The sequence below is a fragment of the Pseudophryne corroboree genome, chromosome 11 (assembly GCF_028390025.1).
Source record: "Pseudophryne corroboree isolate aPseCor3 chromosome 11, aPseCor3.hap2, whole genome shotgun sequence".
Classification (NCBI taxonomy): domain Eukaryota; kingdom Metazoa; phylum Chordata; class Amphibia; order Anura; family Myobatrachidae; genus Pseudophryne; species Pseudophryne corroboree.
In genome coordinates, this window is record NC_086454.1 from 33819411 (window position 1) to 33832798 (window position 13388).

Genomic DNA, 13388 nt, shown 5'->3' on the forward strand with positions numbered 1-13388 from the left:
GAGTTGTTGGCTTGTGCGGGAAGGTGATAGTGGAATTGGCAGAGTGAGTAATTGTCAAGCATACCTTTGTCCTTTTCTTTGCGTTTTGAATATAGACAGTCATTTTTTGTGTGTATTTTCGTTTGTGAGTATTCTGTTTTTTTTTAAATTTTTTTGTGTTTGCAAGTTTTTGTAATACATTTTAATGTTTTAATTTTTATAACACATATATATTTTGCAAGTCCATTTGTGAAAATATTCCCGTGCTTCTTTGTTTTGACTGTCATTAGTGTTCTCTTGTAGGAATCTACTTTTTGGTGAGCAAAACCAATTTTGACTTCATTTTTGGGTGTGGTCCACAAAAACAAGACTTTATTTCTTTAGGAGCAGGTAAGTGTCGTTGGCCTGTGTTGGAGTTTGTTTGTTGGAAGTGTCTGTATGCTGTTTTTGACTGTCATTTGTGTTCTCTTGTAGGTTTTTTTTTTTTGGTGAGAAAAACCAATTTTGTCTTTATTTTTGGGTGTGGTCCACAAAAACAAGACTTTATTTCTTTAGGAGCAGGTAAGTGTCGTTGGCCTGTGTTGGTGCTTGTTTGTGTTTTTTTATTTTTTTTATTTTTTGTGTAAAGTTTGCTAAACAAAGTGTTTGGGGTTTCCAGGATTGATCTGCAAAGTAGTGTTTGTCTTTCCTGGACTAGGTACTAAATTTCTTATTATTTTTTTTTATTTTTTTTCTAAAGATTTTTTGCATTAATATATGTTTTTTATATCCAAATATTAAATTTATTTTTATTTGCTTTTTATTTTTGCATTTTTGACATGAATTCAACACAGAAAAAATGTACGCTCCTGCAGTAAGTTGACACCACAATTGTAAAAACAGTTATTGTGTAAAATTTTGGAAAACTTTGTTTTTTTTTTAATTGACATTTCTTAACATTCTCTCCAAAAAGTGTGTGATGTCAATACATATTGCGGCAGAAGCCCTACCTCCCCAACCCACGCCAGCACTCCCACCCCAACCGCCAGCCCCACAACCACAGCCGGCTCCTCATCAACCAAGGCAACGGAGGCGTGCTAGGCCACCAATTTTCAGAACCCGTGTCATACTTTTTGGGATGCCAGATGATGTGGTGGTGCGTAGATACCGGCTGCCACCACATCTAATCCTAGACACTCTCTCCATAATAGAGAGTGATCTGGAGTCTGAAATTCGGTATCCTACAGCAATACCACCATTGACACAATTCCTTGCAGTGTTACATTTTTTGGCCACAGGATCATTCCAGCATGTTGTTGGAGACCTGGTTGGCATGTCGCAGGGCCAGTTCAGTAAGGTCCTGCGACGTGTCTGCCAGGCTTTCATCAAGCGTGTTAAGCAATTTATTGCTATGCCTTTGGATGTTGGTGCCCTAGATGTGGTGAAGCGGCAATTTGCGGAAGGTGGTAGTCGCTTCCCACATGTTATTGGGGTTGTGGATGGCACACATGTTGCTATTCAGCCACCAAGACATAATGAAGAAATTTATAGAAACAGGAAACTGTTTCATTCTCTGAATGTAATGGTTGTTTGTGGGCCATCCCTCCAGATCCTTTCCCTGAACGCAAAGTTTACAGGAAGTTCCCATGATGCGTATGTCATTAGACAATCAGGGATATGGCAGAGATTAAGATCAAGTCAACGACCAGACATGTGGTTATTGGGTGAGTTGTTGCTCAAATATTTTAGTTACAAACTTACAAAAATATATGAAAATTGTGAACTAAAATTTTGCTTTTATTCCAACAGGAGACCGTGGATATCCTTGCACCCCCTGGCTCATGACTCCTTACCGTAATCCCAGGCCAGGACCACAGATGGCATTTAACTCCGCGCTTACTGCCACTAGGCAGCTGGTGGAGCGCACAATTGGTGTCCTGAAAGGGCGCTTTCGTGTGCTCCACCGCACGGGTGGCGACATCATGTATTCGCCGGAGATGGCAAGTAAAATAGTGGTCCTGTGCGCAATACTCCATAATATCGCGGTAAGGAGTAGTGTCGAGCTTCCTCAGGCAGAGGAATTGCCTGATGAGGAGCCAGGGGTTGTGCCACGCTTCGGTGGGGGGAGTGTGACACGGAGGGGGAGCCAAGTGAGGGCAAGAATTGTAGCAGAACATTTCAGGTATAGTGTTTTTAACATTTATATTTGCACAAATAATACAACCCAGTATGCTTATGTATTTTTAAACATGATTGCATTTAGTATGTTCTTGTAAAGTGATTGGGTAATGCTGTTGTTGTGTTTGAATGGTTTTTTCTTTTTAAACACAAAAAACAAAAACACGTTAAGCTGACAATGTTTATGTAATAATTTAAATACTGTAATGATAATAAATAGTGTCCTTATTTATTTTATATCCTCAAATACTGATTATGTAAACAAACACACAAACAAATGATCCTCAATGTTTGACACTTTGTGACTGTCCAGCTGAATGATCACACGACCTGTGGTGAGTACACAGATATGTTTAGTAATTTTCAGTAAAGTCTGTGTCTCTGTGTGTTTATTCTAATAGTTTCTAACAAACATTTTTGCTTATGCTAATGCGAATTTCCGCTCGTGCAAAATAACACTCTGCTCTTCACAGCATTGCAAAGATCAATAAAGTTATTAGAAATGACATATTTTTGGCCAATCACATGCTAACAGACACTATAAATATATGCCCAAATAAGGAAAACGCCATTGCCATGATGCGTGCAGCACCGTTCTCCAGGCGGGAGCTCCGCGTGCTGGTAGCGGTGATGGACCGCCGCGTAGGCCGCGTTGGGCGCTTCATCCCCAATCGGGTGAAGCGCGAGGCCTACGCGGAGGTCCGCCGCCTGCTGCGGACTCGCGTCCGCAGCAGGCGGACAATCATCCAGCTCGAGAGGCGATGGAGTGATCTCCGCAGGCGGACTCCAGATTTGTTGGCGGAGATCCGCCAGCAAATCCGTGCTCTCCATACCCGAAGTAAGTTACATTACATAAGATTTTTTGCTTAAAATGTGATAATGCTTCATCTTCCCAATTTTTAGCAAAAGGTTTTTTGTAAACCATTGTGCAAAACCATGTGCACTGCAGGGGAAGCATATGTAACATGTGCAGAGTGAGTCAGATTTGGGTGGGGTGTGTTAAAGCATCTCAATAATTTGCTGTGTTAAAATTAAACAGCCTGTATTTTCCATGGCCATAATTGAAAAAGTCCACCAAATCTAACTCTCTCTGCACATGTTATATATGCAACCCCTGCAGAGCACATGCTTTTGGACAATTGCAAACTACATTCCAGCTGTAATCCCCTTTGAATTACCTACATTTTACAGTAAGTGGTAGGCTAATTGCAACCTTCAGTCTCCTTTTTAGGAAATTAGGTCAGTGTGTGTGGTTAGGGGAAACAGTACTGACTGTAGTAAAGTGACACGAAACAAGTGCATGTTTCCAAGAAATAAGAAGCAGCCAGGAAACTGGTCCAAAATACTTGATAAGTGCTGGCTATATAATAAGGGCCCTTGAATAGTAATCTGGTGATGTTGCCTAGACAAATCACTATGACTCAATGGACTAGATTAAGGAATGAGCTTCAAAGTTAAAGTTTGGCTTCATTTTGTTTGCTATGGCCAACATGAAGAGGATCTTAACATGTTTGATTTTCTATTTTAAATTTAAAAAAAAAAACATGTAACATAACATTTATATTTAAAAATCAATACTATGTAATTTTGCATGATTAAAAAATGTGGACAATATTTTCATTCTAGGACAACAACAACGGCACAACTCCCCACCCCCTTCCCCTTCCCACTCCCCCTCCCCTTCTCACTCCCCCTCCCCTTCTCACTCCCCCTCCCCTTCTCACTCCCCCTCCCCTTCACACTCCCCCTCAGCTTTCCAGTCCCCCTCATCTTCACAGTCCCCCTCAGCTTCCCAGTCCCCCTCAGCTTCCCTGGCCCACTCCACTTTCCATTCCCCTTCTCACCACACCTCGCCATCTCTTTCTGGGACCCCTTCTCCTCCTTCCCATACCCCTTCTCCTTCCACTTCGACATCCCCATCTGAACCCCCCTCACCCTCTATTGCTTTAAATTTCTCTCCGCCCCCCTCGCCCTCTCAATCAGACCCCCCCTCTGAAATTGCGGCACTAATCCAGCCTCCTTCCCCCATCCAGCCTCCTGCCCCAATCCCTCCTCCTTCCCCAATCCCTCCTCCTTCCCCAATCCCTCATCCTTCCCCCATCCAGCCGCCTTCCCCCATCCAGGCAACATCCCCACCAAGTGAATGGGCAGAGGAAGCCCCTGCAGAACATTCCGGGAGTCTGGATGTTTCCGAGGAAAGTAAGTTTATTTAAATTTTATACAATAAGATTACCCACTTACACTTACAATGCCAAAACATGCAGTGTTGTACTGTTTGAATTCTTGGACCCTGGAAAAATATTTTAACATTTCATCATGGTGTACATGTTGCCTTTACATATTTGTGAGTGTCATTATATGTACAGTGTGTATGTGTGCAATGTTTTGTGTGTCCACTCTAGGTTGACACTCATTAGGTAGCCAGGGTTGCCAGGAGAACAGGGTTTATATGTGTTACTTTTTCTGGGAAACAGTTAGACCTGAGTGGAGTTTAGTATGTTTGCCTTTTACACTTGGGCCTGTGTAGTCTGAATATTTACACTTAAAAATCACATGCTTCACTTTGTTATGCAGCCTAATGACACACTGTTTTTTTGTGTGAAAGTTACATTCTCAAAATTAATAAGTGTTCGAGTCAAACATGTTTGCACTTATTTAGTAAGGGCAGCTTTCATGGAGTGTGGGAATGCTATGATATGTTGGCCTTCTGAAGATGTGGATATGCAGTGTGATGATGCAGGACCAACCCACTAAAAATAAAAAACAAATAAAACAACAAATGGGAATGAATGCCAACATGGTGTCACATTGACGAAGATGGTAGTTATCTTTAACATGGGATGTCGGACATAGCAACCAATAAGATTATACTTAAAAAATTGGGATCCACTTCTACAATATAATAATCATATTTTTGCTTGATTGCTATGGGCAACGTTCCATCTTAAATATAACTCACATAGTAGTAAATGTAACACATGGTCTGGAACACTTTAAAATCTGATTAAAAGGCTGAGCAGGCTTGTGTGTTCTGCTAATGATTGTACCATAAAACAGGCAGGATGTAGTAACTTTGACATTAAAGCAGGCCTGTCCAAACTGCGGCACTCCAACTGTTGAGAAACTACACATCCCAGCATGCCCTGACACAGCTTTGCCATTCCCTGACCACAAAACTGTGTAAAGGCATGCTGGTATATGTAGTTTCACAACAGCTGGAGTCCAGCAGTTTGGACATGCCAGCATTTAAGTGTGCTTTGCGCCTTGCTTGGCTAATAAGTAATGTAATTAAGTTATTAATGTTTGTGTTGCATCTTAATTTCAGATGTTGCAGTTGGAGATCCCACAAGTTTTTCAGGGATACTTGACACCATGCGCCAACACCTGCAAGGAATGATGGATTGTGTGGACCATTTGCAAAAATTTGCATGACTTTTATTCTTTGATTTAAAAAAAAAATAAAAAATTAACAAATACAAAAATAAAAAAGTTGATTAAAGTTAACCGGGTGTTGTGTTTATTAATGCAAAAAAGGATCAGCAGATTGGCAGGCAGAATTTGTTTTGTACAAAAAATTACACACATCTAACGTTACATTTTTACCAAAAAAAAAAGGAGATTATTGTGTTAAGAAACATGTAAACACCTTCATTCACAAACAACACCTTTAAAAATTAAAAAAGTGAAATAAAAAAAAAAAAAAATTACACTTTGACATGTTGATGGCCAATTATGGCAACAAAGTGTTAATTTTTTTTTATTCTCAGACTTAATTGTTTTGGAACATTATCAATCATTACACTAATTGGGTTCGTAATTGAAAAGGGCTTGTGGTCTTTAAAAGGAAAGGTGTCATTGCACTTAATAGGCCAAAAAAACATTTTTGTGCGTTTTACCTTAAAAGTGTGCATTTTTACGCAAAACTTTGTAAATATACTCAAACTTAGTATTTTTACGATTAAGTATGTGTTATTGCGATGATTTCGCAATGCTGCGATGGTTTCGCATTACTGCGATGTCATTTGGCGTACGCCCACTTTGTGTAATACTGCGTGCGAATTTGCAAAAATACGTTGAGGGCGGAGGTTCGCAAATTTACTAAATTAACGCAACTTTGCGAATATGTTGTGCGTCCGAAAAACTTTGCGATCAACTCGGAATGAGGGCCACGGTACGAGCTGAAATTCACAATATAGCACACGGTACGAGCTGAAATTCACATTACAGAACAGGGTATGAGCCAAAATTCAACTTATAGCACACTGAAAGAGCCGAAATTCACTTTATAGCACACAGAATGAGCCAAAATTCACATTATAGCACACGGTATGATCCACAATTCACATTATGACACACGGTATGATCCACAATTCACATTATGACACACGGTATGATCCACAATTATGGGAGAGGGACAGTGACAGAGAGAGTGACAGGGAGAGTGAGACCCCTACCTATCCCCTATTGATTATAGGCACACTGCCCCAGGGACAGGTTGGAGTGACCTGGGCCTTGCGCCCAGATCACCCTTAATCACCTGAGGGGGGGCACTTATTAACTGGGCCTAGCGCCCCCTATCTGCGCACAGGCCAGAGGCCTGACTTCACCCACGGGCCTAGCACCCGCCTAACATGGGGCCAGTTGGGTGACCAGGGTCACCTTATTTACCTAAAGGGCCACTCTGAACTAGGGCCTTATGCCCTCTACATGGGGACAGGCCTAATGCCTGAACTAACCCCACGGGCCTAGTGCCCGCCTACTGCGCCACAGGCCTATAGCCCGAACCCTGATGGTCTGGGGGAGGGGGGGGGGGACAGGTGCCCTCACCGAGGGCCTACCTGTCCTGTTGGGAGAGGCACCAGGGGGGAGCTTCATTGGCTCTTTTTCTTTCCACCCCTGGTGGCCTCTCCGGTCCTCAGCTTCTGTCTTCTGCCGCTGGCCTGTCCTGGCCAGCAGCGCCGCCTCCCCTGTCTTCTGCCGCTGGCTTGTCCTGGCCAGCGGCGCTGACTTTTCTTCCTCCTGGAGCGCGTCTTCTGGCCTCTTCCGCGGCCACCGGACCTCTTCGCCTCTCTTCCACGCGGCCTCCTCTCTTCTCCTCGTCCCAGCGGCATCTGACGTCAGAAGCAGGGGACGGGGCCTATGCCGCGGCGAGCGCTGATCGGCTCGCTGCGGCCGCCTGTGATTGCCCGCCGATCCGTGAGCCGCTCACACATGGCGCCAATCTTTAAATGCCTCTGCCGCTGCAGCCTCATCAGCGCTGGGATCGGACACTTGATCCCAGCGCTGTCCACCGCCACGTCCTGCCGGTCCACCAGCGCAGGGGACAGACACACTGCCCCAGCGCTGTCTGCTGCAGAATCCTGTAGGGGACTCAGGTCCCCTGCATGCTGCTGCAATAAAGATAAAAAAAAACTTCCGGGTCTGTGGAGAAGTGGCGGCATGCCATACCGCACCACTTGATATATATATATATATATATACACAAATATATATATATATATATATATATATATATATATACTGACAATGCTAAATTCCTTTGTCGTATAAACAACCCTTAATGAAGTCTGAGAACACAGTACGCTGTTTACTTAAGAAGTACCGTAAGGGTACGCTAGTTGCGTAACGATCGCTTAGCCGTAGGCGAGACGCTCAAGCGTCACGTTCGCTCACGGCCCAGTGATCACAGGACAGCACGTTATTGGTGATGACTAGAATAATGATTCGCTATGGCGTAGCGGACGCTCGAGACCACGAGGAGATCACCAGCGGCGCAGACGCTCACAACGCTATACCTTTATGTCTAAACCTTTTATCAATGAAATACACAGAATACCTTAATGTGAATACAGGGTGTAAGTGCAACCTTGTGTAACCTGACTAACTACAAAGCTGCTTGAGCGTCACCGACGCTCAAGTGAACACTTAACACTATGAGAAAAATACACAGATACCTGTTTAGGGTCCAAAGCCTATTAACTGTATTATAACTATTATACTTGCAAAAAGAATCACAGTACAAATGATACACTACAATATAACAGAGACTTCCTAACCGAATAACTATACAAGAAATACAATACAATACTATGCTGATCTAATACAATACAATACTAGTCAATGGGAGATACGAGAGAAAGAGAAGAGAGAGAGAGAGAGAGAGAGAGAGAGAGAGAGAGAGAGAGACGGAGAGAGAGAGATTGGCTCACAGTAAGACAATATGATTACGGAGAAAAACTTACGCACAAAGGGTATGATCGCATGCGCCTCTGGACATCCAGCTTCCCGATTATCAGCAATGAGAACCGTTTGATGAGAAGTGAAAGCTGGATGCCACAGGCCCGTCTTTTATGCTACTCACACAATGCAATCTAATGGTCCCTACAACCTCATTGTCCATTGGACGCAGGAATTCGGCTTCGCATTATAACAAAAGGTCATAGGGTGATTCATACAGGTGGGCTGTGACGATTTCAAACAGCTCAGGTGGGTGGGAAACTAGGTTTCCCGCCGCATACCTGAGTATGAGTAAATAATAGAAATGGACATAAACTTCTTATGTCCATAACTATCCGCACGAGCGATTAATACGCTCCAAACCAACACCGGAATATTGCTATTTAAATACTCTTCCGATGGGTACCAAACACTGCTGTATGATTCCTGTTAGACCCTTAGCACAATACAAAGAGGGATTCCTCCGTTCAGGGACATTCCATATTAACCAAACTTTCAGAATCTATCAAAGGGACTATGGTCTACAAACTACATTAATTGTGGAAATAATAAGATTTTACTTACCGATAAATCTATTTCTCGGAGTCCGTAGTGGATGCTGGGGTTCCTGAAAGGACCATGGGGAATAGCGGCTCCGCAGGAGACAGGGCACAAAAAGTAAAGCTTTTCCAGATCAGGTGGTGTGCACTGGCTCCTCCCCCTATGACCCTCCTCCAGACTCCAGTTAGGTACTGTGCCCGGACGAGCGTACACAATAAGGGAGGATTTTGAATCCCGGGTAAGACTCATACCAGCCACACCAATCACACCGTACAACTTGTGATCTAAACCCAGTTAACAGTATGATAACAGCGGAGCCTCTGAAAGATGGCTTCCTTCAACAATAACCCGAATTAGTTAACAATAACTATGTACAATTATTGCAGATAATCCGCATTTGGGATGGGCGCCCAGCATCCACTACGGACTCCGAGAAATAGATTTATCGGTAAGTAAAATCTTATTTTCTCTATCGTCCTAGTGGATGCTGGGGTTCCTGAAAGGACCATGGGGATTATACCAAAGCTCCCAAACGGGCGGGAGAGTGCGGATGACTCTGCAGCACCGAATGAGAGAACTCCAGGTCCTCCTTAGCCAGAGTATCAAATTTGTAAAATTTTACAAACGTGTTCTCCCCTGACCACGTAGCTGCTCGGCAAAGTTGTAATGCCGAGACCCCTCGGGCAGCCGCCCAAGATGAGCCCACCTTCCTTGTGGAGTGGGCCTTTACAGATTTAGGCTGTGGCAGGCCTGCCACAGAATGTGCAAGTTGGATTGTGCTACAGATCCAACGAGCAATCGTCTGCTTAGACGCAGGAGCACCCATCTTGTTGGGTGCATACAATATAAACAACGAGTCAGATTTTCTGACTCCAGCTGTCCTTGCATATATATTTTTAATGCTCTGACAACGTCCAGTAACTTGGAGTCCTCCAAGTCACTTGTAGCCGCAGGCACTACAATAGGCTGGTTCAGATGAAATGCTGACACCACCTTAGGGAGAAAATGCGGACGAGTCCGCAGTTCTGCCCTGTCCGAATGGAAAATCAGATATGGGCTTTTGTAAGATAAAGCTGCCAGTTCTGACACTCTCCTGGCCGAAGCCAGGGCTAGAAGCATGGTCACTTTCCATGTGAGATATTTCAAATCCACCTTCTTTAGTGGTTCAAACCAATGAGATTTTAGAAAGTCCAAAACCACATTGAGATCCCACGGTGCCACTGGAGGCACCACAGGAGGCTGTATATGTAGCACTCCCTTAACAAAGGTCTGGACTTCAGGGACTGAAGCCAATTCTTTTTGAAAGAAAATCGACAGGGCCGAAATTTGAACCTTAATAGATCCCAATTTGAGACCCATAGACAATCCTGATTGCAGGAAATGTAGGAATCGACCCAGTTGAAATTCCTCCGTCGGAGCACTCCGATCTTCGCACCACGCAACATATTTTCGCCAAATTCGGTGATAATGTTGCACGGTTACTTCCTTCCTTGCTTTAATCAAAGTAGGAATGACTTCTTCCGGCATGCCTTTTTCCTTTAGGATCCGGCGTTCAACCGCCATGCCGTCAAACGCAGCCGCGGTAAGTCTTGAAACAGACAGGGACCCTGCTGAAGCAAGTCCCTCCTTAGAGGTAGAGGCCACGGATCTTCCGTGATCATCTCTTGAAGTTCCGGGTACCAAGTCCTTCTTGGCCAATCCGGAACCACTAGTATCGTCCTTACGCCTCTTTGCCGTATAATTCTCAATACTTTTGGTATGAGAGGCAGAGGAGGAAACACATACACCGACTGGTACACCCAAGGCGTTACCAGCGCGTCCACAGCTATTGCCTGCGGATCTCTTGACCTGGCGCAATACCTGTCCAGTTTTTTGTTGAGGCGAGACGCCATCATGTCCACCATTGGTCTTTCCCAACGGGTTACCAGCAAGTGGAAGACTTCTGGACGAAGTCCCCACTCTCCCGGGTGAAGATCGTGTCTGCTGAGGAAGTCTGCTTCCCAGTTGTCCACTCCCGGGATGAACACTGCTGACAGTGCTATCACATGATTCTCTGCCCAGCGAAGAATCCTTGCAGCTTCTGCCATTGCACTCCTGCTTCTTGTGCCGCCCTGTTCACATGGGCGACTGCCGTGATGTTGTCCGACTGGATCAACACCGGTTTTCCCTGAAGCAGAGGTTCTGCCTGGCTTAGAGCATTGTATATTGCTCTTAGTTCCAGAATGTTTATGTGAAGAGACGTTTCCAGGCTCGTCCATACTCCCTGGAAGTTTCTTCCTTGTGTGACTGCTCCCCAGCCTCTCAGGCTGGCGTCCGTGGTCACCAGGATCCAATCCTGTATGCCGAATCTGCGGCCCTCCAATAGATGAGCACTCTGCAACCACCACAGAAGAGACACCCTTGTCCTTGGAGACAGGGTTATCCGCAGGTGCATCTGAAGATGCGACCCTGACCATTTGTCCAACAGATCCCTTTGGAAAATTCTTGCGTGGAATCTGCCGAATGGAATTGCTTCGTAAGAAGCCACCATTTTTCCCAGGACTCTTGTGCATTGATGTACAGACACTTTTCCTGGTTTTAGGAGGTTCCTGACAAGCTCGGATAACTCCTTGGCTTTTTCCTCCGGGAGAAAAACCTTTTTCTGAACCGTGTCCAGAATCATCCCTAGGAACAGCAGACGAGTTGTCGGCATTAACTGGGATTTTGGAATATTCAGAATCCACCCGTGCTGTTTTAGCACTTCTTGAGACAGTGCTAATCCCATCTCTAGCTGTTCTCTGGACCTTGCCCTTATTAGGAGATCGTCCAAGTATGGGATAATTAATATGCCTTTTCTTCGAAGAAGAATCATCATCTCGGCCATTACCTTTGTAAAGACCCGAGGTGCCGTGGACAATCCGAACGGCAACGTCTGAAACTGATAGTGACAGTTTTGTACAACGAACCTGAGGTACCCCTGGTGTGAGGGGTAAATTGGAACGTGGAGATACGCATCCTTGATGTCCAAGGATACCATAAAGTCCCCCTCTTCCAGGTTCGCTATCACTGCTCTGAGTGACTCCATCTTGAACTTGAACATCTTTATGTACAGGTTCAAGGACTTCAGATTTAGAATAGGCCTTACCGAGCCATCCGGCTTCGGTACCACAAAAAGAGTGGAATAATACCCCTTCCCTTGTTGTAGAAGAGGTACCTTGACTATCACCTGCTGAGAGTACAGCTTGTGAATGGCTTCCAAAACCGTCTCCCTTTCGGAGGGGGACGTTGGTAAAGCAGACTTCAGGAAACGGCGAGGTGGATCTGTCTCTAATTCCAACCTGTACCCCTGAGATATTATCTGCAGGATCCAGGGATCTACCTGCGAGTGAGCCCACTGCGCGCTGTAATTTTTGAGACGACCACCCACCGTCCCCGAGTCCGCTTGAGAAGCCCCAGCGTCATGCTGAGGCTTTTGTAGAAGCCGGGGAAGGCTTCTGTTCCTGGGAAGGAGCTGCCTGTTGCTGTCTCTTCCCTCGACCTCTGCCTCGTGGCAGATATGAATAGCCCTTTGCTCTCTTATTTTTAAAGGAACGAAAGGGCTGCGGTTGAAAAGTCGGTGCCTTTTTCTGTTGGGGAGTGACTTGAGGTAGAAAGGTGGATTTCCCGGCTGTAGCCGTGGCCACCAAATCTGATAGACCGACTCCAAATAACTCCTCCCCTTTATACGGCAAAACTTCCATATGTCGTTTTGAATCCGCATCGCCTGTCCACTGTCGCGTCCATAAAGCTCTTCTGGCCGAAATGGACATAGCACTTACCCGTGATGCCAGTGTGCAGATATCCCTCTGTGCATCACGCATATAAAGAAATGCATCCTTTATTTGTTCTAACGACAGTAAAATATTGTCCCTATCCAGGGTATCAATATTTTCAATCAGGGACTCTGACCAAGCTACTCCAGCACTGCACATCCAGGCAGTCGCTATAGCTGGTCGTAGTATAACACCTGCATGTGTGTATATACTTTTTTGGATATTTTCCATCCTCCTATCTGCTGGATCTTTAAGTGCGGCCGTCTCAGGAGAGGGTAACGCCACTTGTTTAGATAAGCGTGTTAGCGCCTTGTCCACCCTAGGAGGTGTTTCCCAGCGCTCCCTAACCTCTGGCGGGAAAGGGTATAATGCCAATAATTTCTTTGAAATTATCAGCTTTTTATCAGGGGCAACCCACGCTTCATTACACACGTCATTTAATTCTTCTGATTCAGGAAAAACTATAGGTAGTTTTTTCACACCCCACATAATACCCTGTTTAGTGGTACCTGTAGTATCAGCTAAATGTAACGCCTCCTTCATTGCCAAAATCATATAACGTGTGGCCCTACTGGAAAATACGGTTGATTCGTCACCGTCACCACTGGAGTCAGTGCCTGTGTCTGGGTCTGTGTCGACCGACTGAGGCAAAGGGCGTTTCACAGCCCCTGACGGTGTTTGAGT

The 13388-nt window shown here is 44.9% G+C and overlaps 1 long non-coding RNA gene across 1 annotated transcript; it reads left to right on the top strand.

Annotated features, from left to right (window-relative positions):
• Positions 1 to 1574: 1574 nt before the first annotated feature.
• Positions 1575 to 5548, top strand: LOC134969878 (uncharacterized). Its single transcript, XR_010189541.1, has 3 exons — positions 1575 to 2471; positions 3763 to 4335; positions 5462 to 5548. It is a non-coding gene; the product is annotated as an uncharacterized LOC134969878 (long non-coding RNA).
• The last annotated feature ends 7840 nt before the right edge of the window (positions 5549 to 13388 follow it).